Consider the following 26,839-nt stretch of genomic DNA (forward strand, 5'->3'; position numbering starts at 1 on the left):
GAGAGCAGGTTCTGCTCCCACGATAAGCAGTATCTGTTCCCCGAGTGCAGGTTCTGCTCCCAATATGCAGTATATTTTCCCAGAGTGCAGGTTCTACTCCCATGATATGCAGTATTTGTTCTCAGAGTCCAGGTTCTGCTCCCATGTGCAGTATCTGTTCCAAGAGTCCAGGGTCGGATCCCATATGCAGTATAGGTTCCCAGAGTCCAGGTTCCGCTCCCATGTGCAGTAACTGTTCCCAGAGAGCAGGTTCTGCTCCCATATGCAGTATCTGTTCCTAGAGAGCAGGTTCTGCTCCCAAATGAAGTTTCTGTTAACACAGTGCAGGTTCTGCTCCCCAAATGCAGAATCTGTTCCCAAAGTTCATGTTATGCTCCCATATGTAGTATCTGTTTCTACAGTCCAGGGTGTGCTCCCATATGCAGTACCTGTTCCCTGAGTGCAGGTTGTGCTTCCACGGTATGCAGTATGTGTTCCCAGAGTGCAGGTCCTGCTCCTATGACCTGCAATATCTGTTCCCAGAGCGCTGGTTCCGCTCCAATGATATGTAGTATCTAGTCCCAAAGTTTAGGTTCTGCTCCCCATATACAGTATCTTTTCCCAGAGTGCAAGTTCTGCTCCCAATATGCAGTATATTTTCCCAGAGTCCAGGTTCTGCTCCCATGATAAGCAGTGTCTGTTCCCAGAGTGCAGGTTCTGCTCCCAATATGCAGTATATTTCCCCAGAGTGCAGGTTCTGCTCCCCATATGCAGTATCTGTTTCCGGAGCGCAGGTGCTGCTCCCATGATATGCAGTCTCTGTTCTCAGAGTGCAGGTTCTGCTCCCCATGTGCAGTATGGGTTCCCATAGCCCAGGCACTGCTCCCATATGCAGTATCTGTTCCCAGATTGCAGGTTATGCTCCCCATGTGCAGTATCGATTCCCAGAGTCCGAACACTGCTCCCATATGCATTATATGTTCCCAGAGTCCAGGTTCTGTTCCCAGAGTGCAGATTTCTGCTAGGCAGTATATTTTCCCAGAGTGCAGGTTGTACTCCCGTGATATGTAGTATCTGTTCTCTGAGTGTAGGTTAGCCTCCCCATATGCAGTATCGTTTCCCAAAGTCCAGCTTCTGCGCCCCATATGCAGCATCTATTCACAGATTCTAGGTTCTGCTCCCATATGCAGTATCGGTTCCCAAAGTCCAGCTTCTGCGCCCCCTATGCAGCATCTATTCACAGATTCCAGATTCTGCTCCCATATGCAGTATCGGTTCCCAAAGTCCAGCTTCTGCGGCCCATATGCAGCATCTAGTATCGGTTCCCAAAGTCCAGCTTCTGCGCCCCATATGCAGCATCTATTCACAGATTCCAGGTTCTGCTCCCATATGCAGTATCGGTTCCCAAAGTCCAGCTTCTGCGCCCCCTACGCAGCATCTATTCACAGATTCCAGGTTCTGCTCCCATATGCTGTATCTGTTCCCAAAGTCTAGCTTCTGCGCCCCATATGCAGCATCTATTCACAGATTCCAGGTTCTTCTCCCATATGCAGTATCGGTTCCCAAAGTCCAGCTTCTGCGCCCCATATACAGCATCTATTCACAGATTCCAGGTTCTGCTCCCATATGCAGTATCGGTTCCCAAAGTCCAGCTTCTGTGCCCCATATGCAGCATCTATTCAGATTCCAGGTTCTGCTCCCATATGCAGTATCGGTTCCCAAAGTCCAGCTTCTGCACCCCATATGCAGCATCTATTCACAGATTCCAGGTTCTGCTCCCATATGCAGTATCGGTTCCCAAAGTCCAGCTTCTGCGCCCCATATGCAGCATCTGTTCACAGATTCAAGGTTCTGCTCCCATATGCAGCATCTGTTCCCAGAGTCCAGGTTCTGCTCCCCATATGCAGCATCTGTTCACAGATTCCAGGTTCTGCTCCCCTGATAAGCAGTATCTGTTCACATAGTGCAGGTTCTGCTCCCAATATGCAGTATATTTTCCCACAGTCCAGGTTCTGCTACCATATGCAGTATCTGTTCCCAGAGTCCAGGTTCTGCTCCCCATACGCAGTATCTGTTCACAGAGAGCAGGTTCTGCTCCCACGATAAGCAGTATCTGTTCCCAGAGTGCAGGTTCTGCTCCCAATATGCAGTATATTTTCCCAGAGTCCAGGTTCTGCTCCCATATGCAGTATTTGTTCCCAGAGTCCAGGTGCTGCTCCCATGATATGCAGTATTTGTTCTCAGAGTGCAGGTTCTGTTCCCCATGTGCAGTATCGGTTCCCAGAGTCCAGGCACTGCTCCCATATGCAGTATATGTTCCCAGAGTCCAGGTTCTGCTCCCATGTGCAGTATCTGTTCCAAGAGTCCAGGGTCGGATCCCATATGCAGTATAGGTTCCCAGAGTCCAGGTTCTGCTCCCATGTGCAGTAACTGTTCCCAGAGAGCAGGTTCTGCTCCCATATGCAGTATCTGTTCCTAGAGAGCAGGTTCTGCTCCCATATGAAGTTTCTGTTAACAGTGCAGGTTCTGCTCCCCAAATGCAGAATCTGTTCCCAAAGTTCATGTTATGCTCCCATATGTAGTATCTGTTTCTACAGTCCAGGGTGTGCTCCCATATGCAGTACCTGTTCCCTGAGTGCAGGTTGTGCTTCCACGGTATGCAGTATGTGTTCCCAGAGTGCAGGTCCTGCTCCTATGACATGTAATATCTGTTCCCAGAGCGCTGGTTCCGCTCCAATGATATGTAGTATCTGTTCCCAAAGTTTAGGTTCTGCTCCCCATATACAGTATCTTTTCCCAGAGTCCAGGTTCTGCTCCCCATATGCAGTATCTGTTCTCAGAGAGCAGGTTCTGCTCCCATGATAAGCAGTGTCTGTTCCCAGAGTGCAGGTTCTGCTCCCAATATGCAGTATATTTCCCCAGAGTGCAGGTTCTGCTCCCATGATATGCAGTATCTGTTTCCAGAGCGCAGGTGCTGCTCCCATGATATGCAGTCTCTGTTCTCAGAGTGCAGGTTCTGCTCCCCATGTGCAGTATCGGTTCCCAGAGCCCAGGCACTGCTCCCATATGCAGTATCTGTTCCCAGAGTCCAGGTTCTGCTCCCATGTGCAGTATCTGTTCCAAGAGTCTAGGGTCGGATCCCATATGCAGTATATGATCCCAGAGTCCTGGTTCTATTCCCACATGCAGTATCTGTTCCCAGAGAGCAGGTTCTGCTCCCATATGAAGTTTATGTTACCACAGTGCAGGTTCTGCTCCCCACATGCAGAATCTGTTCCCAAAATGCATGCTATGCTCCAATATGTAGTATCTGTTTCTAGAGTCCAGTGTCTGCTCCCATATGCAGTACCTGTTCCCAGACTGCAGGTTCTGCTCCTATGATATGCAGTATCTGTTTCCAGAGCACCGGTTCTGCTCCAATGATATGCAGTATCTGTTCCCAAAGTTTAGGTTCTGCTCCCCATATGCAGTATCCTTTCCCAGAGTGCAGGTTCTGCTCCCATATGCAGTATCTGTTCCCGGAGTGAAGGGTCTGCTCCCCATATGCAGTATCTTTTCCCAGAGTGCAGGTTCTACTCCCATGTGCAGTATCTGTTCCCAGAGAGCAGGTTCCGCTCCCCTGATACGCTGTATCTGTTCCCAGAGTGCAGGTTCTGCTCCCATGATACGCTGTATCTGTTCCCAGAGTGCAGGTTCTGCTCCCATATGCAGTATATGTTCCCAGAGTGCAGGTTCTGCACCCATGATATGCAGTATCTGTTTCCAGAGTGCAGGTTCTGCTCTCCATATGCAGCATCTGTTCCCAGAGTCCAGCTCCCCATGTGCAGTATATGTTCCCAGAGTCCAGGCACTGCTCCCATGTGCAGTATCTGTTCCAAGAGTCCAGGGTCGGATCCTATATGCAGTATCTATTCCCAGGGTCCAGGTTCTGCTCCCCATTTGCAGCATCTGTTCCCAAAGTGCATGTTCTGATCCCCAATGCAGTATCTGTTCGCAGAGTCCAGGTTCTGCTCCCATATGCATTATCTGTTCCCAGAGAGCAGGTTCTGCTCCCCATATGCAGTATCTTTTCCCAGAGTGCAGGTTCTGCTCGCATATGCAGCATCTGTTCCCGGAGTGCAGGGTCTGCTCCCCATATGCAGTATCTTTCCCAGAGTGCAGGTTCTACCCCCATGATATGCAGTATCTGTGCCCATAGTGCATGTTCTGCTCACATATGTAGTATCTGGTCCCAGAGTGCAGGTTAGTCTCCCCATATACAGCATTGGTTCCCAAAGTCCAGCTTCTGCTCCCCATATGCAGCATCTGTTCACAGATTCCAGGTTCTTCTCCCATGATAAGCAGTATCTGTTCCCAGAGTGCAGGTTCTGCTCCCATATGCAGTATTTGTTCCCAGAGTCCAGGTTCTGCTCCCTATATGCAGCACAGATTCCAGATTCTACTCGCCTGATAAGCAGTATCTTTTCCCAGAGTGCAGGTTCTGCTTCCAATATGCAGTATATTTTCCCAGAGTCCAGGTTCTGCTCCCAATATGCAGTATCTGTCCCCAGAGTCCAGGTTCTGCTCCCAATATGGAGTATATTTTCCCAGAGTGCAGGTTCTGCGCCCATGATATGCAGTATCTGTTCCAAGAGTGCAGGTTCTGCTCCCCATGTGTAGTATCGGTCCCAGAGTCAAGGCACTGCTCCCATATGCAGTATCTGTTCCCAGAGAGCAGGCCCTGCTACCATGATAAGCAGTATCTGTTCCCAGAGTGCAGGTTCTGCTCCCAATATGGAGTATATTTTCCCAGAGTGCAAGTTCTGCTCCCAATATGCAGTATATTTTCCCAGAGTCCAGGTTCTGCTCCCATGATAAGCAGTGTCTGTTCCCAGAGTGCAGGTTCTGCTCCCAATATGCAGTATATTTCCCCAGAGTGCAGGTTCTGCTCCCCATATGCAGTATCTGTTTCCGGAGCGCAGGTGCTGCTCCCATGATATGCAGTCTCTGTTCTCAGAGTGCAGGTTCTGCTCCCCATGTGCAGTATGGGTTCCCATAGCCCAGGCACTGCTCCCATATGCAGTATCTGTTCCCAGATTGCAGGTTATGCTCCCCATGTGCAGTATCGATTCCCAGAGTCCGAACACTGCTCCCATATGCATTATATGTTCCCAGAGTCCAGGTTCTGTTCCCAGAGTGCAGATTTCTGCTAGGCAGTATATTTTCCCAGAGTGCAGGTTGTACTCCCGTGATATGTAGTATCTGTTCTCTGAGTGTAGGTTAGCCTCCCCATATGCAGTATCGTTTCCCAAAGTCCAGCTTCTGCGCCCCATATGCAGCATCTATTCACAGATTCTAGGTTCTGCTCCCATATGCAGTATCGGTTCCCAAAGTCCAGCTTCTGCGCCCCCTATGCAGCATCTATTCACAGATTCCAGATTCTGCTCCCATATGCAGTATCGGTTCCCAAAGTCCAGCTTCTGCGGCCCATATGCAGCATCTAGTATCGGTTCCCAAAGTCCAGCTTCTGCGCCCCATATGCAGCATCTATTCACAGATTCCAGGTTCTGCTCCCATATGCAGTATCGGTTCCCAAAGTCCAGCTTCTGCGCCCCCTACGCAGCATCTATTCACAGATTCCAGGTTCTGCTCCCATATGCTGTATCTGTTCCCAAAGTCTAGCTTCTGCGCCCCATATGCAGCATCTATTCACAGATTCCAGGTTCTTCTCCCATATGCAGTATCGGTTCCCAAAGTCCAGCTTCTGCGCCCCATATACAGCATCTATTCACAGATTCCAGGTTCTGCTCCCATATGCAGTATCGGTTCCCAAAGTCCAGCTTCTGTGCCCCATATGCAGCATCTATTCAGATTCCAGGTTCTGCTCCCATATGCAGTATCGGTTCCCAAAGTCCAGCTTCTGCACCCCATATGCAGCATCTATTCACAGATTCCAGGTTCTGCTCCCATATGCAGTATCGGTTCCCAAAGTCCAGCTTCTGCGCCCCATATGCAGCATCTGTTCACAGATTCAAGGTTCTGCTCCCATATGCAGCATCTGTTCCCAGAGTCCAGGTTCTGCTCCCCATATGCAGCATCTGTTCACAGATTCCAGGTTCTGCTCCCCTGATAAGCAGTATCTGTTCACATAGTGCAGGTTCTGCTCCCAATATGCAGTATATTTTCCCACAGTCCAGGTTCTGCTACCATATGCAGTATCTGTTCCCAGAGTCCAGGTTCTGCTCCCCATACGCAGTATCTGTTCACAGAGAGCAGGTTCTGCTCCCACGATAAGCAGTATCTGTTCCCAGAGTGCAGGTTCTGCTCCCAATATGCAGTATATTTTCCCAGAGTCCAGGTTCTGCTCCCATATGCAGTATTTGTTCCCAGAGTCCAGGTGCTGCTCCCATGATATGCAGTATTTGTTCTCAGAGTGCAGGTTCTGTTCCCCATGTGCAGTATCGGTTCCCAGAGTCCAGGCACTGCTCCCATATGCAGTATATGTTCCCAGAGTCCAGGTTCTGCTCCCATGTGCAGTATCTGTTCCAAGAGTCCAGGGTCGGATCCCATATGCAGTATAGGTTCCCAGAGTCCAGGTTCTGCTCCCATGTGCAGTAACTGTTCCCAGAGTGCAGGTTCTGCTCCCATATGCAGTATCTGTTCCTAGAGAGCAGGTTCTGCTCCCATATGAAGTTTCTGTTAACAGTGCAGGTTCTGCTCCCCAAATGCAGAATCTGTTCCCAAAGTTCATGTTATGCTCCCATATGTAGTATCTGTTTCTACAGTCCAGGGTGTGCTCCCATATGCAGTACCTGTTCCCTGAGTGCAGGTTGTGCTTCCACGGTATGCAGTATGTGTTCCCAGAGTGCAGGTCCTGCTCCTATGACATGTAATATCTGTTCCCAGAGCGCTGGTTCCGCTCCAATGATATGTAGTATCTGTTCCCAAAGTTTAGGTTCTGCTCCCCATATACAGTATCTTTTCCCAGAGTCCAGGTTCTGCTCCCCATATGCAGTATCTGTTCTCAGAGAGCAGGTTCTGCTCCCATGATAAGCAGTGTCTGTTCCCAGAGTGCAGGTTCTGCTCCCAATATGCAGTATATTTCCCCAGAGTGCAGGTTCTGCTCCCATGATATGCAGTATCTGTTTCCAGAGCGCAGGTGCTGCTCCCATGATATGCAGTCTCTGTTCTCAGAGTGCAGGTTCTGCTCCCCATGTGCAGTATCGGTTCCCAGAGCCCAGGCACTGCTCCCATATGCAGTATCTGTTCCCAGAGTCCAGGTTCTGCTCCCATGTGCAGTATCTGTTCCAAGAGTCTAGGGTCGGATCGCATATGCAGTATATGATCCCAGAGTCCTGGTTCTATTCCCACATGCAGTATCTGTTCCCAGAGAGCAGGTTCTGCTCCCATATGAAGTTTATGTTACCACAGTGCAGGTTCTGCTCCCCACATGCAGAATCTGTTCCCAAAATGCATGCTATGCTCCAATATGTAGTATCTGTTTCTAGAGTCCAGTGTCTGCTCCCATATGCAGTACCTGTTCCCAGACTGCAGGTTCTGCTCCTATGATATGCAGTATCTGTTTCCAGAGCACCGGTTCTGCTCCAATGATATGCAGTATCTGTTCCCAAAGTTTAGGTTCTGCTCCCCATATGCAGTATCCTTTCCCAGAGTGCAGGTTCTGCTCCCATATGCAGTATCTGTTCCCGGAGTGAAGGGTCTGCTCCCCATATGCAGTATCTTTTCCCAGAGTGCAGGTTCTACTCCCATGTGCAGTATCTGTTCCCAGAGAGCAGGTTCCGCTCCCCTGATACGCTGTATCTGTTCCCAGAGTGCAGGTTCTGCTCCCATGATACGCTGTATCTGTTCCCAGAGTGCAGGTTCTGCTCCCATATGCAGTATATGTTCCCAGAGTGCAGGTTCTGCACCCATGATATGCAGTATCTGTTTCCAGAGTGCAGGTTCTGCTCTCCATATGCAGCATCTGTTCCCAGAGTCCAGCTCCCCATGTGCAGTATATGTTCCCAGAGTCCAGGCACTGCTCCCATGTGCAGTATCTGTTCCAAGAGTCCAGGGTCGGATCCTATATGCAGTATCTATTCCCAGGGTCCAGGTTCTGCTCCCCATTTGCAGCATCTGTTCCCAAAGTGCATGTTCTGATCCCCAATGCAGTATCTGTTCGCAGAGTCCAGGTTCTGCTCCCATATGCATTATCTGTTCCCAGAGAGCAGGTTCTGCTCCCCATATGCAGTATCTTTTCCCAGAGTGCAGGTTCTGCTCGCATATGCAGCATCTGTTCCCGGAGTGCAGGGTCTGCTCCCCATATGCAGTATCTTTCCCAGAGTGCAGGTTCTACCCCCATGATATGCAGTATCTGTGCCCATAGTGCATGTTCTGCTCACATATGTAGTATCTGGTCCCAGAGTGCAGGTTAGTCTCCCCATATACAGCATTGGTTCCCAAAGTCCAGCTTCTGCTCCCCATATGCAGCATCTGTTCACAGATTCCAGGTTCTTCTCCCATGATAAGCAGTATCTGTTCCCAGAGTGCAGGTTCTGCTCCCATATGCAGTATTTGTTCCCAGAGTCCAGGTTCTGCTCCCTATATGCAGCACAGATTCCAGATTCTACTCGCCTGATAAGCAGTATCTTTTCCCAGAGTGCAGGTTCTGCTTCCAATATGCAGTATATTTTCCCAGAGTCCAGGTTCTGCTCCCAATATGCAGTATCTGTCCCCAGAGTCCAGGTTCTGCTCCCAATATGGAGTATATTTTCCCAGAGTGCAGGTTCTGCGCCCATGATATGCAGTATCTGTTCCAAGAGTGCAGGTTCTGCTCCCCATGTGTAGTATCGGTCCCAGAGTCAAGGCACTGCTCCCATATGCAGTATCTGTTCCCAGAGAGCAGGCCCTGCTACCATGATAAGCAGTATCTGTTCCCAGAGTGCAGGTTCTGCTCCCAATATGGAGTATATTTTCCCAGAGTGCAGGTTCTGCTCCCATGATATGCAGTATCTGTTCCCAGAGTGTAGGTTCTGCTCCCCATGTTTTGTATTGGTTCCCAGAGTCCAGGCACTGCTCCCATATGCAGTATCTGTTACCAGAGTGCAGGTTCTGATCCCGATGTGCAGTATCGGTTCCCAGAGTACTCCCCATGTGCCGTATCGGTTCCCAGAGTCCAGGCACTGCTCCCATGTGCGGTATCTGTTCCCAGAGTGCAGGTTCTGCTCCCCATGTGCAATATCGGTTCCCAGAGTCCAGGCACTGCTCCCATATGCAGTATATGTTCCCAGAGTCCAGGTTCTGTTCCCATGTGCAGTATCTGTTCCAAGAGTCCAGGGTCGGATCCCATATGCAGTATATGTTCCCAGAGTCCAGGTTCCGCTCCCATGTGCAGTAACTGTTCCAAGAGTCTAGGGTCGGATCCCATATGCAGTATCTGTTCCCAGAGTCCAGGTTCTGCTCCCAAATGCAGTATCTGTGTCATGAACTTCAGATCAGGCCCCTTTTGGACCTCCTGGTCCTTGTCTCAAAAGGGTTTACATTCCATGCTACTTCCAACATGGCCGTCCAGAGCTGAAGCCCTTGCTCGCTCCATGCGTTGAACGCGGCGTGATCTATTTATAGACCACGACCACACCTCCGTGCGTCTCAATGCTATTGCAGAGTAGCCTCAGACGTGTGTTCGTAGCTCGTGGTATTGTTTCCTTTGTCCCAGTGCTATTACCCGCTCCTGACCCTTTCCCCCTTCCTGATTCCAAGCATTACTAGCCTTTCCCAGACTCCCAGATTCCTGGACTCCGCGCTCCCGGAACTAAAACGCAACCTGGAACCAGACGAGACTCGAGCAGCGCTGTTCAAGACCAGGAGCGTTCGCAAGAAGGCAGCGATCGAAGACACCGGCAAACACCGGACCCAGGTGAGAAGGTGGGAACTCCTTGACAATCTGTTCCCAGAGAGCAGGTTCTGCTCCCATGATAAGCAGAATCTGTTCCCAGAGTGCAGGTTCTGCTCCCATATGCAGTATAGTTTCCCAGAGAGCGGGTTCTGCTCCCATGATATACAGGATTCATTCCCAGAGAGCAGGATCTGCTCCCCATGTGTAGTGTCGGTTCCCAGAGTCCAGGCACTGCTCCCATATGCAGTATCTGTTCCCAGAGTGCAGGTTCTGATCCCGATGTGCAGTATAGGTTCCCGGAGTCCTCCCCATGTGCAGTATCGGTTCCCAGAATCCAGGCCCTGCTCCCATGTGCAGTATCTGTTCCAAGAGTCCAGGGTTGGATCCTATATGCAGTATCTATTCCCATGGTCCAGGTTATGCCCCCCATGTGCAGCATCTGTTCTCAAAGTGCATATTCTGATCCCCAATGCAGTATCTGTTCCCAGAGTCCAGGTTCTGCTCCCATATGCAGTATCTGTTCCCAGAGAGCAGGTTCTGCTCCCATGATAAGCAGAATCTGTTCCCAGAGTGGAGGTTCTGCACACCAAATGCAGTATTTGCTCCCAGAGTGCAGGTTTAGCTCCCATATTCAGTATCTGTCCCCAGAGTCCAGGTTCTGCTCCCATATGCAGTATCTGTTCCCAGAGTGCAGGTTCTGCTCCCAATATGGAGTATATTTTCCCAGAGAGCAGGTTCTGATCCCATGATATGCAGAATCTGTTCGCAGAGTGCAGGTTCTGCTCCCATATGCAGTATATGTTCCCAGAGAGCGGTTTCTGCTCCCACAATATGCAGGATTCATTCCCAGAGAGCAGGATCTATTCCCAGAGTGCAGGTTCTGCATCGCATATGCAGTATATTTTCCCAGAGTGCAGGCTCTGCTCCCATGATATGCAGTATCTGTTCCCAGACTGCAGGTTCTGCTCCCCATGTGCAGAATCGGTTCCCAGAGTCCATGTTCTGCTCCCATGATACGCTATATCTGTTCCCAGAGTCCAGGTTCTGCTCCCCATATGCAGCATCCGTTCACAGATTCCAGGTTCCGCTCCCCATATGAAGTATCTGTTCCCAGATCCCAGGTTCTGCTCCACGTGCATCATCTGTTCACAGATTCCAGGTTCTGCTCCCCATATGAAGTATCTGTTCCCAGATGCCAGGTTCTACTCCCATTTGCAGTATCTGTTCCCAGATCCCAGGTTCTGCTCCACGTGCAGCATCTGTTCACAGATTCCAGGTTCCGCTCCCCATATGAAGTATCTGTTCCCAGATGCCAGGCTCTGCTCCCATTTGCAGTATCTGTTCCCAGATCCCAGGTTCTGCTCCCAATATGCAGCATTTGTTCCCAGAGTGCAAGTTCTGCTCCCATGATATGCAGTATCTGTTCCCAGAGTCCAGGTTCTGCTCCCATATGCAGTATCTGTTCCCAAAGAGCATGTTCTGCTCCCATGATAAGCAGAATCTGTTCCCAGAGTGCAGGTTCTGCTCCCATATGCAGTATCTGTTTCCAGAGTGCAGGTTCTGCTCTCCATATGCAGCATCTGTTCCCAGGGTCCACGTTCTGCTCCCCATGTGCATTATCGGTTCCCAGAGTCCAGGCACTGCTCCCATATGCAGTATCTGTTCCCAGAGAGCATGTTCTGCTCCCATGATAAGCAGAATCTGTTCCCAGAGTGCAGGTTCTGCTCCCATATGCAGTATATGTTCCCAGAGTGCAGGTTATGCACCCATGATATGCAGTATCTGTTCCCAGAGTGCAGGTTCTGCTCCTGTATGCAGTATATGTTCCCAGAGTGCAGGTTCTGCACCCACGATATGCAGTATCTGTTCCCAGAGTCCAGGTTCTGCTCCCATATGCAGTATCTGTTCCCAGAGAGCATGTTCTGCTCCCATGATACGCAGAATCTGTTCCCAGAGTGCAGGTTCTGCTCCCATATGCAGTATGTGCTCCCAGAGTGCAGGTTCAGCTCCCATGATATTGACTGCACTTTGCACCTGCACTGTGCACCTGTACCTACCTACCCCGATTAGCTGAACCACTACTTCCTGAGCCATCGACTGCATTTCTGCACATGTACTTACCCAGCAAACTATACCTGGACTGCACCTTCCTGGCTGATCCCACCTCTGCCCAGCGCAGAACCCCTCTAGGCACCTTCCAGTGCACTCCCACCTCAGCACACAGACGGTTAGGACACCTGGATCACGATATGCGGCCACTGCCACCTGTCAGCCACCTTATTCTTGCTACCATCCTAGGGTTCATCATTGCCACATTGCTTTGTCCCCCCACTCTTAGCACCACCAAGACCGACCCTCGTCACTCCACCCCACACTTTCCCACAATGCCCATTAGTAACCCATACCTCAATGACCCTGTCCTATGGCTCCAACACTTCGCCACCAAACCTACACCCAATCAACCGTGCACGCTCCAAGTCAGGAATCTCAGACTGGGATCCAGATTGCCTCGCGCCCCTCGTGCCTCCGGCACTCAGCACACACATAACACCACTACCACACAGAAGCAACCATCATCCCACAGCACCCTCTCCGCCAAAGAACTCAAGGGTGCCCTCATCAACGCTAGATCTATCACGGCCCACGCGTTGGACATCTCCGACCTCATCACCACTCAAAACCTCGATTTCAGAGCCATTACTGAAACTTGGTTACACGCAGCCTCTGGCCCAATCCTTGCCCTCGCCATCCCCAAAGGCTACTCTATCATTAGAGCTGACAGTCAATCAACTTCCAAAGGAGGTGGAGTAGCATTCATACACAGAAATAACATTACACTCAGAATCATCCCCAACACTGAGCTCAGTTCCGCAGAATCCCTCTCGGTGAAACTCACCCCATCTCCAACTAACACTGCTACTCTCCACCTTATCTATAGACCTCCTGGACCACTTGGCTCCTTCATAGATGAGATCACGGCCACCCTGACCGTCTATACCAAACCCAACTCTCAGGTATTGCTTCTAGGTGACCTTAACTTGGGCCTTCTCGACACCAAGGATCACTTGGCCTCTGAGGTCGCTACCACATTAGTTAATTTAGGCTTCCAACAACGCATTGACAAACCTACCCATATTAAGGGCAGGACGCTCGATTGGATTACTGACCTTAATTGCAACACATCCATAAGTTCCAACCACGCCTGTGCCTGGTCCAACCACCACATCATCATCATCTTCCACTTACCAGAGACCAATCCTCTCACTACTCCCACGATAGCTCCAGCCATTCCCACAAGGAATAAAAAAGACATCACCAAGGATAAACTCCTCCCTCTCATCCTTCCCATCTTGAATAAATGCATGTCCCAACATAACGACCCCACAGTCTTAGTAGATATCTTCAATCAAACACTGCTTAAAGCCATTGACAATATAGCACCGCTCAAATTACGGAAAGCCAAACAACAAGCCCACTTGAACTTCTGGTTCACCCCGCAGTTAAGAACTTTACGCAAAGAAAAACGTAAGGCTGAATCACTCTGGAAGAGCCACCCATGTGACTAACAAAGATCGCCTCATCATCACCACCCACAATTACAAGGAAGCGATACTACAAGCTAAAAAGGAGACTTACAACCAACGCATCTTACAAGCGGAATCTAACACTAAGGAGTTATTTAAAATCCTTAAAGAATTGCAATCCCCATCCCCTGCACCTGACACCTGCACTAAAGACAGTAAATGGTGCAACAACATCCAAAACGCTCTCCTCAACAAAATCAACACCTTGCAATCGAAAATTAACGCCAAACAAACTATCTTAGTCACCAACCCCCCCTACTAAACCCTCCAATACTCCGACAGCCTCCTTTACTCACACCCCCTTTAGCTTCACCCCACTCACCATCCTTGAGGTCTAAAACATCATTTGCAATTTAATACCCTCTAACTGCCAAGGTGACCCCTGCCCAGCATCTATCATTAAGGAAGCAGCACATGACCTCGCTCCTTTTATAACCACCTTCATTAACTCTTCATTCCTAACTGGAACGGTACCCAACAACTTAAAGGACGCGTGGGCTATCCCTCTCCTAAAAGAAAGAACTCTAGACCCTGAAACACCAACTAACTACAGACTGATTACCACCGTACCGTTCCTACTCAAAACACTTGACAGAGCAGCATACCTGCAGATTCAGAACTACTTAGAGACCAATAACCTCCTCGGCTCAAGCCAATCTGGCTTCAGACCTAAGCACCGGACTGAAACAGCATTACTTGATCTCAAAACCCAAATTGAGGACCTTAAAGACAATGGTAAACTGGCTATTCTACTACTACTGGACCTATCAGCTGCCTTTGATTTGGTCAATCACCAAATACTTTGCCGGCACCTGAAGTCAGCGGCCCACTTCTCTGACAATGCTTCCAACTGGATTAGGTCATTCCTTGACAACAGGCACATGAGAGTTTTCTCCCCTACGGCATCGGCCGATCCCACACCAGTCCCTTGTGGAATCCCGCAGGGATCCTGTGTATCCCCAACCCTCTGCAATGTCTTCACCAAACCTCTATTTGATGTGCTTGACTATCTGGGTGTCACCTACACGAATTACGCTGATGACACCCAGATACTCATACCCATCACTGGTGACTACATTGCTGACTCTAAAGTCCTTAATGACATTTACCTTGTCATACAAGCCTGGATGGCCCAGCACGAACTGTGCCTCAACGATGACAAGACTGAGCTTCTCATCTTAGGCACGCAACAGAGACTTAACAAACTGAGTCCCCTGTTCGGCTTCTTTAACATTGACGGTAATCTGATTAAAGTATCTAAAGACACCAAAACTCTGGGTATATACCTGGACGCCTCCTTGACACTCACCAGACAAACCAATGCAGTTGCCGCTGCATCTGCATACACCTGCAAATTGATCTCGGCCTGTCGCCCATTCCTTACTGGCCAGAATTGCATTACCCTGGCCAGGACCTTGGTTATGTCCAAATTGGAGTACTGCAATGCACTGTACCAATGCACTAACCAGGGTAATCTCAACAAACTTCAGATGACCCAAAACGATGCCAATAGAGCAGCCCTTAACATCCCCCGATCAGCCCACATCTCAGAAACCAGGAAGAACCTCAATTGGCTCTCAGTTGCCCAAAGGATCTCCCTCAAAGCACTGGCCCTTACATACAAATGTGTTAACCACCAGGCCCCCTCATACCTAGCCTCGCGATTCACTCAATATACTCCAGCACGAGCACTCAGATCTGCACAAACCCAAGGTCTTGCGATCCCTAGATTCAAGCTTCATTCTGCTGGGGGCGCTAGCTTCCCTGTCCTGGCAGCCAAGCTTTGGAACACTGTACCACTCATGATCAGAACACTACCTTCTTTTAATCAATTCAAACCCAAAGCCAAGCTTTGGTTAGCAACACCCCACTAACAACCGCTCTTCTGTTTTTGGACGGCCCATCTGGGACCTAGCTCTGTTCTGCTCCGTTCTGTTTGTTACCTTGATTTGTATCATCATTTGTATACTCTGTCTACAACCAGTTGGGACTATTGTGATGATATGTCTACTACTGTAATGTAATGTTCCACTACCTGTAATGTAATGTTCTACTAAGATATGCGCCCGGTTGCCTTTGGGCCTGGTCTGCGCTATACAAATAAAACAAATACAAATACAAATATGCAGTATGTTCCCAGAGAGCGGGTTCTGCTCATATGATATGCAGGATTCATTCCCAGAGAGCAGGATCTATTCCCAGAGTGGAGGTTATGCACCCATATGCAGTATCTGCTCCCAGAGTGCAGGTTCAGCTCCCATATTCAGTATCTGTTTCCAGAGAGCAGGTTCTGCTCCCATGATAAGCAGTATCTGTTCCCAGAGTGCAGGTTCTGCTCCCAATATGGAGTATATTTTCCTAGAGTGCAGGTTCTGATCCCATGACATGTAGAATCTGTTCGTAGAGTGCAGGTTCTGCTCCCATATGCACTATATGTTCCCAGAGAGCGGGTTCTGCTCCCATGATATGCAGGATTCATTCCCAGAGAGCAGGATCTATTCCCAGAGTGCAGGTTCTGCACCGCATATGCAGTATATTTTCCCAGAGTGCAGGGTCTGCTCCCATGATATGCAGTATCTGTTCCCAGACTGCAGGTTCCGCTCCCGATGTGCAGAATCGGTTCCCAGAGTCCAGGTTCTGCTCCATGTGCAGCCTCTGTTCCCAGAGTCCAGGTTCTGCTCCCCATATGCAGCATCCATTCCCAGATTCCAGGTTCGGCACCACGTGCAGCATCTGTTCACAGATTCCAGGTTCCGCTCCCCATATGAAGTATCTGTTCCCAGATCCCAGGTACTCCTCCCATTTGCAGTATCTGTTACCAGATCTCAGGTTCTGCTCCCCATATGCAGCATTTGTCCCCAGAGTGCAGGTTCTGCTCCCATGATATGCAGTATCTGTACCCAAAGTCCAGGTTCTGCTCCCATATGCAGTATCTGTTCCCAGAGTCCATGTTCTGCTCCCATTTCAGTACCTGTTCCCAGAGTCCAGGTTCTGATCTCATGTGCAGTATCTGTTCCCAGAGAGCAGGTTCTGCTCCCATGATACGCTGTATATGTTCCCAGAGTGCAGGTTCTGCTCCCATATGCAGTACATGTTCCCAGAGTGCAGGTTCTGCACCCATGATATGCAGTATCTGTTTCCAGAGTCCAGGTTCTGCTCCCCATATGCAGTATCTGTTCCCAGAATCCATGTTCTGCTCCCATATTCAGTATCTGTTCCCAGAGTCCAGGTTCTGCTCCCATGTGCATTATCTGTTCCCAGAGAGCTGGTTCTGCTCCCATGATACGCTGTATCTGTTCCCAGAGTGCAGGATCTGCTCCCATATGCAGTATATGTGCCCAGAGTGCAGATTCTGCACCCATGATATGCAGTATATGTTTCCAGAGTCCAGGTTCTGCACCCCATATGCAGTATCTGTTCCCAGAGTCCATGTTCTGCTCCCATATTCAGTATCTGTTCCCAGAGTCCAGGTTCTGCTCCCATGTGCAGTATCTGTTCCCAGAGAGCTGGTTCTGCTCCCATTATACGCTGTATCTGTTCCCAGAGTGCAGGATCTGCCCCCATATGCAGTATATGTTCCCAGAGTGCAGGTTCTCCGCCCATGGTATGCAGTATCTGTTTCCAGAGTGCAGGTTCTGCTCTTCATATGCAGCATCTGTTCCCAGAGTCCAGGTTCTGCTCCCCATATGCAGTATATGTTCCCAGAGTGCAGGTTCTGCTCCCATGATACGCTGTATCTGTTCCCAGAGTGCAGGTTCTGCTCACATATGCAGTGTATGTTCCCAGAGTGCAGGTTCTGCACCCATGATATGCAGTATCTGTTTCCAGAGTGCAGGTTCTGCTCTCCATATGCAGCATCTGTTCCCAGAGTCCAGGTTCTGCTCCCCATGTGCAGTATCTGTTCCCAGAGTCCATGTTCTGCTCCCATATTCAGTATCTGTTCCCAGAGTCCAGGTTCTGCTCCCAAGTGCAGTATCTGTTCCCAGAGAGCAGGTTCTGCTCCCATGATACGCTGTATCTGTCCCCAGAGTGCAGGTTCTGCTCCCATATGCAGTATCTGTTCCCAGAGAGCAGGTTCTGCTCCCATATGCTGTATCTGTTCCCAGAGTGCAGGTTCTGCTCCCATATGCAGTATATGTTCCCAGAGTGCAGGTTCTGCACCCATGATATGCAGTATCTGTTTCCAGAGTGTAGGTTCTGCTCTCTATATGCAGCATCTGTTCCCAGAATCCAGGTTCTGCTCCCCATATGCAGTAGCTGTTCCCAGAGTGCAGGTTCTACTCCCATGATATGCAGTATCTGTTCCCAGAGTCTAGGTGCTGCTCCCATATGCAGTATCTATTCCCAGAGTGCAGGTTCTGCTTCCATATGCAGTCTCTGTTGCGAGAGTCTAGGTTATGCTCCCATATGCAGTATATGTTCCCAGATTCCAGGTTCTGCTCCCATGTGCAGTATCTGTTCCCAAAGTTCAGGTTCCGCTCCCCATATGAAGTATCTGTTCTGAGATTCCAGGTTCCGCTCCCCATATGAAGTATCTGTTCTGAGATTCCAGGTTTTGCTCCCATATGCAGTATATGTTCCCAGAGTGCAGGTTCTGCACCCATGATATGCAGTATCTGTTTCCAGAGTGCAGGTTCTGCTCTCCATATGCAGCATCTGTTCCCAGAGTCCAGGTTCTGCTCCCCATATGCAGTATCTGTTCCCAGAGTCCATGTTCTGCTCCCATATTCAGTATCTGTTCCCAGAGTCCAGGTTCTGCTCCCAAGTGCAGTATCTGTTCCCAGAGAGCAGGTTCTGCTCCCATGATACGCTGTATCTGTCCCCAGAGTGCAGGTTCTGCTCCCATATGCAGTATCTGTTCCCAGAGTGCAGGTACTGCTCCCATATGCAGTATATGTTCCCAGAGTGCAGGTTCTGCACCCATGATATGCAGTATCTGTTTCCAGAGTGCAGGTTCTGCTCTCCATATGCAGCATCTGTTCCCAGAGTCCAGGTTCTACTCCCCATATGCAGTATCTGTTCCCAGAGTGCAGGTTCTACTCCCATGATATGCAGTATCTGTTCCCAGAGTCCAGGTTCTGCTCCCCATATGCAGTATCTGTTCCCAGAGAGCAGGTTCTGCTCCCATATGCTGTATCTGTTCCCAGAGTGCATGTTCTGCTCCCATATGCAGTATATGTTCCCAGAGTGCAGGTTCTGCACCCATGATATGCAGTATCTGTTTCCAGAGTGCAGGTTCTGCTCTCCATATGCAGCATCTGTTCCCAGAGTCCAGGTTCTACTCCCCATATGCAGTATCTGTTCCCAGAGTGCAGGTTCTACTCCCATGATATGCAGTATCTGTTCCCAGAGTCCAGGTTCTGCTCCCCGTATGCAGTATCTGTTGCCAGCTACACATTTGCAACTGTATTTTTGGAGGATCTGTACATCCATTTGCAAACTCTACTGCACATCTTCTATCTCTGCTCCCCATGTGTAGCTTGTGCTCGCTGTGTGCATGCTTTTCTCCACGTTTCCAGGCTCTGTTCCATGTTAGTAAGTTCTGCTATTCACTGTTCTTCCACTGGCATGCTTTTCTCCCAGCCTCCAGGCGACGCCTTGTTTGTAGACGCTTTGCGCCTTTGTCCCAGTTTGCAGATGGTATTATCCCCTTTGAAGGTTCTGTTCTTGTTTGTAGACGCTTTGCGCCTTTGTCCCAGTTTGCAGATGGTATTATCCCCTTTGAAGGTTCTGTTCTCCATGTGTGGGCTCTGCCCCCTGCTAGTGAGTGCTTCATGCTTTCAGGCTCTATTATTTGTGTGTATGCTCTGTTCTTCGTTTACATGTTTTGCACACTGTGCTTCCAGATGATATTCTTTGTTTGCAGAACATGTCCTCAACGCAAACGCGTGTGCTCCTGCGTGAAGGCTAGATCGCCCTATTCGCTCCCCACTTGAATGTGCTTCCTCATTTCCTACTTCTGTGCATGTTCAACCTTTGTGGGCTCGAATCCCTTTTCGAGCTTCTCCCCAATTAGCACACTCTGGTCCTTGCTTACAAGTTGTATTCTTTGTTTGCAGGTTTGTGTCCCTGTTAACAGACTATATTATCCAGTTTGTAGGTGCGTCTTCGCATTTGCAGGCTCTGCTTCGCTATTTCTTGGTTCTGGTCCAGGGTGCACGGTTTGGTCCATGTTTTGAGGTATTGCTCCCCATTTGTAAACTCTTCTGTCCCATTTGCACACTCTGTTCCCTGCTTCCAATAACTGTTTTTTTGCAGACACTGCTGTCCAGCTGACCACTCGTGTCTCTGTTTGCATACTACATTAACCGATTTGCAGGTGCTGCTGCCCATTTGCAGGCTCTGCTCCCCGTCTGCAGGTTCTGTTCCGCATGTGCATGTTTTGCTTCCTGCCTGCGAGCTGTGGACTGTTTTCAGGTTCAGCTTTCCGTTGTTCGGAATCTGGCTTCCCATTTGTGGGCTCTGCTGACTGCTTCCAGCATGTATGCCCTGTTCACAGGCTCTGCTCTCCACTTCCATCTCGTGCCTGTTTGCAGTCTATGTTACCCAATATGCAGGTGATGCTCCTCATGTGCAAGTTTTGCTTTACTATGTCTTGGTTCTGTTCCAGTATGCATTGTTTGCTCCATGTTTTGAACCACTGCTCCCCACTTGAAATCTTTACTGTCCCATATGCGCACTCTGCTCCCTGGTTCCCATCTCTCGTCTTTGCAGACTGCGCTGTCTAGTTCAATATGGGTATCTCTGTTTGAAGGTGATCTCACCCCGTTTGCAGGTTCTATTTTTCAGTTACAGACTCTGTCCCAGTCTGCAGGCTCTGTTTCCCATTTTCAGGCTCTCATCCCCGTCTGCAGGTTCTGTTTTCCATTTGCAGACTCTGATCCCTGTCTGCAGGTTTTGTTTTCCATGTGCAGGTTCTGATCCACGTCTGCAGGTTCTGTTTTCCCTTTGCCAGCTCTGCACCCCTTCTGTATGTTCTCTTTTCCATTTGCAAGCACTGTTCCCCGTCTGTGGGTTCTGTTTTCCCTTTGCCAGCTCTGCACCCCTTCTGTATGTTCTCTTTTCCATTTGCAAGCACTGTTCCCCGTCTGTGGGTTCTGTTTTCCATGTGCAGTCTCTGGCCCCTGTCTGCGGGTTCTCTTTTCCATTTGCAGGCTCTGCTGCCCCAGTTGCAGGTTCTGTTTTCCATGTGCAATCTCTGGCCCCTGTCTGCGGGTTCTCTTTTCCATTTGCAGGCTCTGCTGGCCTGTTTTGCAGGTTCTGTTTTCCAGTTGCAGGCTCTGATCCCCGTCTGCACGTTCTGTTTTCCATGTGTAAGCTCTGATCCCTGTCTGCAGGTTCCGTTTTACATTTGCAGGTTCTGCATGCACCCCCATCTGCAGGTTCTGTTTTCCATGTGTAGGCTCTAGTGCCCTATTTGCAGGTTCTGTTTTCCATTTGCAGGCTCTGGTCCCTGTCTGCAGGTTTTGGTTTCCTTGTGCAGGTTCTGATGCCTGTCTGCAGGTTGTGTTTTCCATTTGCAAGCCTTGCTCCCCTTCTGCAGGTTCTGTTTCCCATTTGAATACCCTGCTCCCCGTCTTCGCCTTCTGTTTTCCATTTGCAGGCTCTGCTGCCCTGGTCTGCAGGTTCTTTTTTCCATTTGAAGGCTCTGGTCCCTGTCTGCAGGTTTTGGTTTCCATGTGCAGGTTCTGATCCCTGTCTGCAGGTTCTGTTTTCCATTTGCAGGCCCTGCTCCCCTTCTGCAGGTTCTATTTTCCATTTGAATGCCCTGCTCCCTGTCTTTGTCTTCTGTTTTCCATTTGCAGGCTCTGCTGCCCTGGTCTGCAGGTTCTGTTTTCTATTTGAAGGCTCTTTTGCCCTGTCTGCAGGGTCTGTTTTCCATTTGCAGGTTCTGTGCCCCGTCTGCAGGTTCTGTTTTCCCTTTTCCGACTCTGCTCCCCTTCTGTATGTTCTCTTTTCCATTTGCAGGCACTGGTCCCCATCTGTGGGTTCTGTTTACCATGTGCAGTCTCTGGCCCCTGTCTGCAGGTTCTCTTCTATATTTGCAGGCTCTGCTGGCCTGGTCTGCAGGTTCTGTTTTCCAGTTGCAGGCTCTAATCCCCGTCTGCAGGTTCTGTTTTCCAAGTGCAGGCTTTAATGCCACACTTGGAGGTTCTGTTTTCTATTTGCAGACTCTGATCCCTCTCTGCAGGTTCTGTTTTCCATTTGCAGGTTCTGCATGCACCCCCGTCTGCAGGTTCTGTTTTCCATTTGTAGGCTCTAGTACCCCATGTCCAGGTTCTGTTTTCCATTTGCAGGCTCTGGTCCCTGTTTCCAGGTATTGGTTTCCTTGTGCAGGTTCTGATGCCTGTCTGCAGATCTGTTTTCCATTTGCAGGCCCTGCTCCCCTTCTGCAGGTTCTGTCTTCCATTTGAATACCCTGCTCCCTGTCTTCGTGTTCTGTTTTCCATGTGCAGGCTCTGCTGCCCTGGTCTGCAGGTTCTTTTTTCCATTTGAAGGCTCTGCTGCCCTGTCTGCAGGTTCTGTTTTCCATTTGCAGGCTCTGCACACCGTCTGCAGGTTATGTTTTCCATGTGTAGGCTCTAGTGCCCCATTTGCAGGTTCTGTTTTCCATTTGCAGGCCCCGGTCCCTGTCTGCAAGTTAAGTTTTCCATTTGTAGGCTCTAGTGTCCCATTTGCAGGTTCTGTTTTCCATTTGCAGACTCTAGTGCCCCATTTGTAGGTTCTGTTTTCCATTTGCAGGCGCTGGTCCCCATCTGCAGGTTATGTTTTCCATTTCTAGGCTCTAATGCCACAGTCTGCAGGTTCTGTTTTCCATTTGCAGGATCTAGTGCCCAATTTGCAAGTTCTGTTTTCCATTTGAAGACTCTAGTGCCCCGTTGGCAGGTTCTGTTTTCCATTTGAAGGTTCTGGTCCCTGTCTGCAGGTTTTGTTTTCCATTTGCAGGCTCTGATCGCTGTCTGCAAGTTCTGTTTTCCATTTGGAAGCGCCTGCTCCCCTTCTGTTGGTTCTGTTTTCCATTCGCAGACTCTGCTGACTATTCTGCAGGTTCTGTTTTCCATGCGCAGGGCCTTCTCACCATCTGTGGGTTCTGTTTTCCATGTGCAGTCTCTGGTCCCTGTCTGAGGGTTCTGTTTTCCATTTGCAAGCTCTGTTGCCCTATCTGCAGGTTCTGTTTTCCATTTGCAGGCTGTGATCCCTGTCTGCAGGTTCTGTTTTTCATGTGCAGGCTCTGCTACCCTGGTCTGCAGGTTCTGTTTTCCATGTTCAGGCTCTGCTGCCCTGTCTGCAGGTTCTGTTTTCCATTTGCAGGCTCTGCACACCATCTGCAGGTTATGTTTTCCACCTGTCGGCTCCAGTGCCCCATTTGCAGGTTCTGATTTCCATTTGCAGTCTCTGGCCCCTGTCAGAAGGTTACGTTTTCCATTTGTAGGCTCTAGTGCCCCATTTGCAGGTTCTGTTTTCCATTTCCAGGTGCTGTTCCCCATCTACAGGTTATGTTTTCCATTTGCAGGTTCTAGTGCCCCATTTGCAGGTTCTCTTTTCCATTTGCAGGCTCTGGTCCCCATCTGCAGGTTCTGTCTTACATTTGTAGGCTCTGGTCCCTGTCTGCAGGTTTTGTTTTCCATTTGCAGGCCCTGCTCCCCTTCTGTAGGTTTTGTTTTCCATTCACAGACTCTGCTGACTAGTCTGCAGGTTCTGTTTTCCATGTGCAGGCCCTTCTCTCCATCTGTGGGTTCTGTTTTCCATGTGCAGTCTCTGGTCCCTGTCTGTGGGTTCTGTTTTCCATTTGCAGGCTGTTGCCCTGTCTGTAGGTTCTGTTTTCCATTTGCAGGCTCTGCACCCTGTCTGCAGGTTCTTTTTTCCATTTGCAGGCTCTGATACCTGTCTGCAGGTTTTGTTTTATATTTACAGGCTCTGTTGCCCTAGTTGCAGGTTCTGTTTTCCATTTGTAGGCTCTATTGCCCCATTTGCAGGTTCTGTTTTCCATTGGCATGCTCTAGTGCCCCATTTGCAGGTTCTGTTTTCCATTTGCAGGCTCTGGTCCCCATCTGCAGGTTATGTTTTCCATTTGTAGGCTCTAGTGCCCCATTTACAGGTTCTGTTTTCCATTTGCACGCTCTGGTCCCCGTCTGCAGTTTCTGCTTTCCATTTGCAGCCTTTCATCGCTGTCTGCAGGTTCTGTTTTCCATTTCTAGGCTCTAGTGCCACACTTGCAGGTTTTGTTTCCCCATTTGCAGGCTCTGGTCCCAGTCTACAGGTTTTGTTTTCCATTTGCAGGCTCTGATCCCCGTCTACAGGTTCTGTTTCCATTTGCAGGATCTAGTGTCCCATTTGCAGGTTCTGTTTTCCATTCGAAGGCTCTGGTGCCCCATTTGCAGGTTCTGTTTTCCATTTGAAGGCTCTGGTCCCTGTCTGCAGGTTCTGTTTTCCATTTTCAGGTTCTGATCTATGTCTGAAGGTTATGTTTTCTATTTGCAGGCTCTGATCCCTGTCTGCAGGCTCCGTTTTCCATTTGCAGGCCTTGCTCCCCTTCTGTGGGTTCTGTTTTCCATTTGCACACTCTGGTCCCTGTCTGCAGGCTCTGTTTTCCATGTGAAGGTCCTGCTCCCTGTCTGCAGGTTCGGTTTTCCATCTGCAGGCTGTGCTGCCCTGGTCTACAGGTTATGTTTTCCATGTGCAGGCTCTGGTCCCTGTATGTGGGATTTATGTTCTATTTGAAGGCTCTGATGACCCATGTGCAAGTTCTGTTCCTTTTGTGCATGTTTTGCTCCCTGCCTGCAAGCTGCGCACTGTTTGCCGGTTCTGTATTCTGTTGTTGGGCCCTGGGCCCCCTGTGTAAGCTCTACTGCTTGCTTCCAGTATGAATGCCCTCTTTGCCGGCTCTGTTTTTCACTTCCACTGTTTGCAGGTTGTATTACACGTTTGCAGGTTCTGCTCTGCGCTTGCAGGCTCTGCTGCCCCAGTTGCTAGTTCTGTTTTCCATTTGCAGGCTCTGCTGTCCCATTTGCTAGCTCTGTTTTCCATTTACAGGCTCTGCTGTCCCATTTGCAAGTTCTGTTCCCTTTGTGCATGTTTCGATCCCTGCCTGCAAGCTGTGCACCGTTTTCCGGTTCTGCTTTCTGTTGGTGGGCCCCCGCGTGTAAGCTCTGCTGCTTGCTTCCAGTATGAATGACCTGTTTGCAGGCTCTGCTTTTCACTTCCAGTGATTGTAGGTTGTATTACACGTTTGCGGGTTCTGCTCTGCGCTTGCAGGCTCTGCTGCCCCACTTGCTGGCTCTGTTTTCCATTTGCAGGCTCTGCTGTCCCATTTGCGCATGTTTTGCTCCCTGCCTGAAAGCTGTGCGCCGTTTGCAGCTTCTGTTTTTCATTGTTGGGCCCCTGGTTCCCGTATGTCAGCTCTTCTGACTGGTTCCAGTATGCATACCTTGTTCGCAGGCTCTGCTTTTCACTTGCACTCTCGTGCCTGTTTGCACACTGTATTAAACTGTTTTCGGTTCTGCTCTGCGCTTGCAGGCTCTACTCCCCTATTTGCTGGCGTTTGTTGCCCGTGTGCATGCTTTGCTCCCCATATGCAGGCTATGTGTGGCCCGTAGTGCAGGGTCTTCCCTCCTTCCCTATTGGATTTCATGTACTGTGCTTCATTAGCCAGAGCAGGCCTTGTCCCCCGTGCTCCTCCACCTCCCTTTGACGTCACCGCATAGCTAATGAGTTCTCAGAATTTCTGGGCTGGCGTTCTAAGTGCTGGCGCACGTCACTACACGCCCTCCCCATGTGACCAGCCGAGTCAGACCGTACCAATCTGGCGGGGGAGAACGCCAATTCACCGTGCTAAATATGCCTGTTTTCGTCTTAAAATAAAAGCTTTTTGTTCATTGTAAAGTAAATGCTTACGCGTTGATTGACCAAGTCCATGCAGAACTGCGGTCCAGCAGGGTCCGCGCGACCCCCCGAGGTGGAAGAGGCCTGGACAATGACACTCGGTCCTCCCCCGCCTGCCCACAGTGGTAGCATCTGGAGCTCAAATTCCGAGAATTTGGCCGAGGTGATTCTTAGAACTGGGGTTCTTAGAAGTGGTGATGCAGGAATTCTAGGAAAGCCCGACCAGGTGATTCTTCAATGCTTTTATACATTCTGTTTTTTTTTTTTTACAGAAATCCTTATTGCAACTGTTTTGGCGCGAAGTTTCATGGTCTGTGTGTGCACTGTGTGCTGCCTGGGACTGGCACCCCCGTGGCAGGTCTTCTATTCACGCAGAGGGGCGGCTGCTGGCGACCCTGTGCCCTGGCTAGGTGTCTGTCTGCTGACCCGGCCTCGGAGGCTGTGGGTGTCTGCTGCCCTCAGCCCTGTCTGGGTGCTGGCTGGGCAAGGGCTGTCAGTGGGAGGAGGGGTGGTAATTGCGTCGTTTTGTGCCTGTGACATGTTCGCCGTGTTCGGGGCTGCCCTTGTTTGCCTTGATGTCTGGCTTTAAAGCAGTGGGCATGGGGGGTATGTGTATTATTTGACAGCAGTTTATGCGGCGGGCTGCTGTTGCCTCTTGTGTCTGCTTGGTGTTTCTCGTGGCTAGTAATGGGCCAGGGTGCGATGTAGGCGGTTACTGCTGAACCCTTGCCTGGGTGCTTCTCGGGACGGGGTTGGGTGGCTGTCTACAGACTGGGGCTGCAGCATTCCTGCTTGTTGATCAGGGTGTTTTCGGCTGTGGCAGCCAGTGGCTGCGTCTTGGTCTGGGGCTTGACAGCTGGTCGTGGTGGCAGCACGTTTCCCTGGTCCGAACTCTGTCTGTTCCTGCTCTGCGAGCGTTGATACTGGTTTTTGACACTGGTGTCTGGCGCTTGTTGACGTTCACAGGCTCGGCCTGATGTTTGTGTGCCTTGTGCTGGGGAGGCTCCGCTACTGGGGTCTTCCTCGTGTGTTGCGTGTTTGTGCAGCTGAGACCAGCCCTGCCTGATCTCCGGGTGCTGTCGTTTCTTCCGTGTTTTGATGCTGGTGTTCGGGCTATGAGAATGATTTGACACCGGCGGGGTGCTGTGGTTCTCTGTACTGTGCCCAGGGACTCTCTGCAGTCTCGGGCTTAGTGTGCGATCGGGAAAGGGTGCTTTTCTGGGGCTTGGCTGCGCTTCCTTCTCCCGGAGGCTGTCAACTTGTTTTGCTGCTTGCACTGTTATTGCGCGTGTTTTAGGGCTTGGGGCGCTGCTTTTGCCGGGTTTGTATGGAAGTGTGCCGACTGTAAGCACGGGGTCCGGGCTTGTACCAAGACTTTAGACTGTTTTCTGTGCTTTGATACTGTTGTTGCGTCGTTATTTGCTGCTGTGGCTGGGAGCACCAGTCTACGCATCCGGGGAGCTGGGTTTTGTTCGGGGCTTGTTATGATAACTTCTTGTCTGAGGTGTGTCTCCAGGCA

The 26,839-nt window shown here is 50.0% G+C and overlaps 1 protein-coding gene and 1 long non-coding RNA gene across 3 annotated transcripts in view; one reads left to right on the forward strand and one right to left on the reverse strand.

The window, feature by feature from the left end:
- LOC138491133 (uncharacterized) overlaps positions 1–26,839 on the reverse strand; it is a 208,249-nt gene that overhangs the window by 173,345 nt on the left and 8,065 nt on the right. The window lies entirely within an intron of this gene.
- The window catches only part of BCL6 (BCL6 transcription repressor), a 34,961-nt gene continuing 33,535 nt past the window's right edge, over positions 25,414–26,839 (forward strand). The window contains exon 1 of one of the 2 annotated variants that reach the window (XM_069617476.1): positions 25,414–25,546. The gene's annotated coding sequence lies outside the window, so the exon portion shown is untranslated. The remainder of the gene's footprint in view (positions 25,547–26,839) is intronic. The other variant, XM_069617473.1, reaches the window with a different exon arrangement.

The sequence above is a fragment of the Ambystoma mexicanum genome, chromosome 10, assembly GCF_040938575.1.
Source record: "Ambystoma mexicanum isolate Mex_15411 chromosome 10, UKY_AmexF1_1, whole genome shotgun sequence".
Lineage (NCBI taxonomy): Eukaryota > Metazoa > Chordata > Amphibia > Caudata > Ambystomatidae > Ambystoma > Ambystoma mexicanum.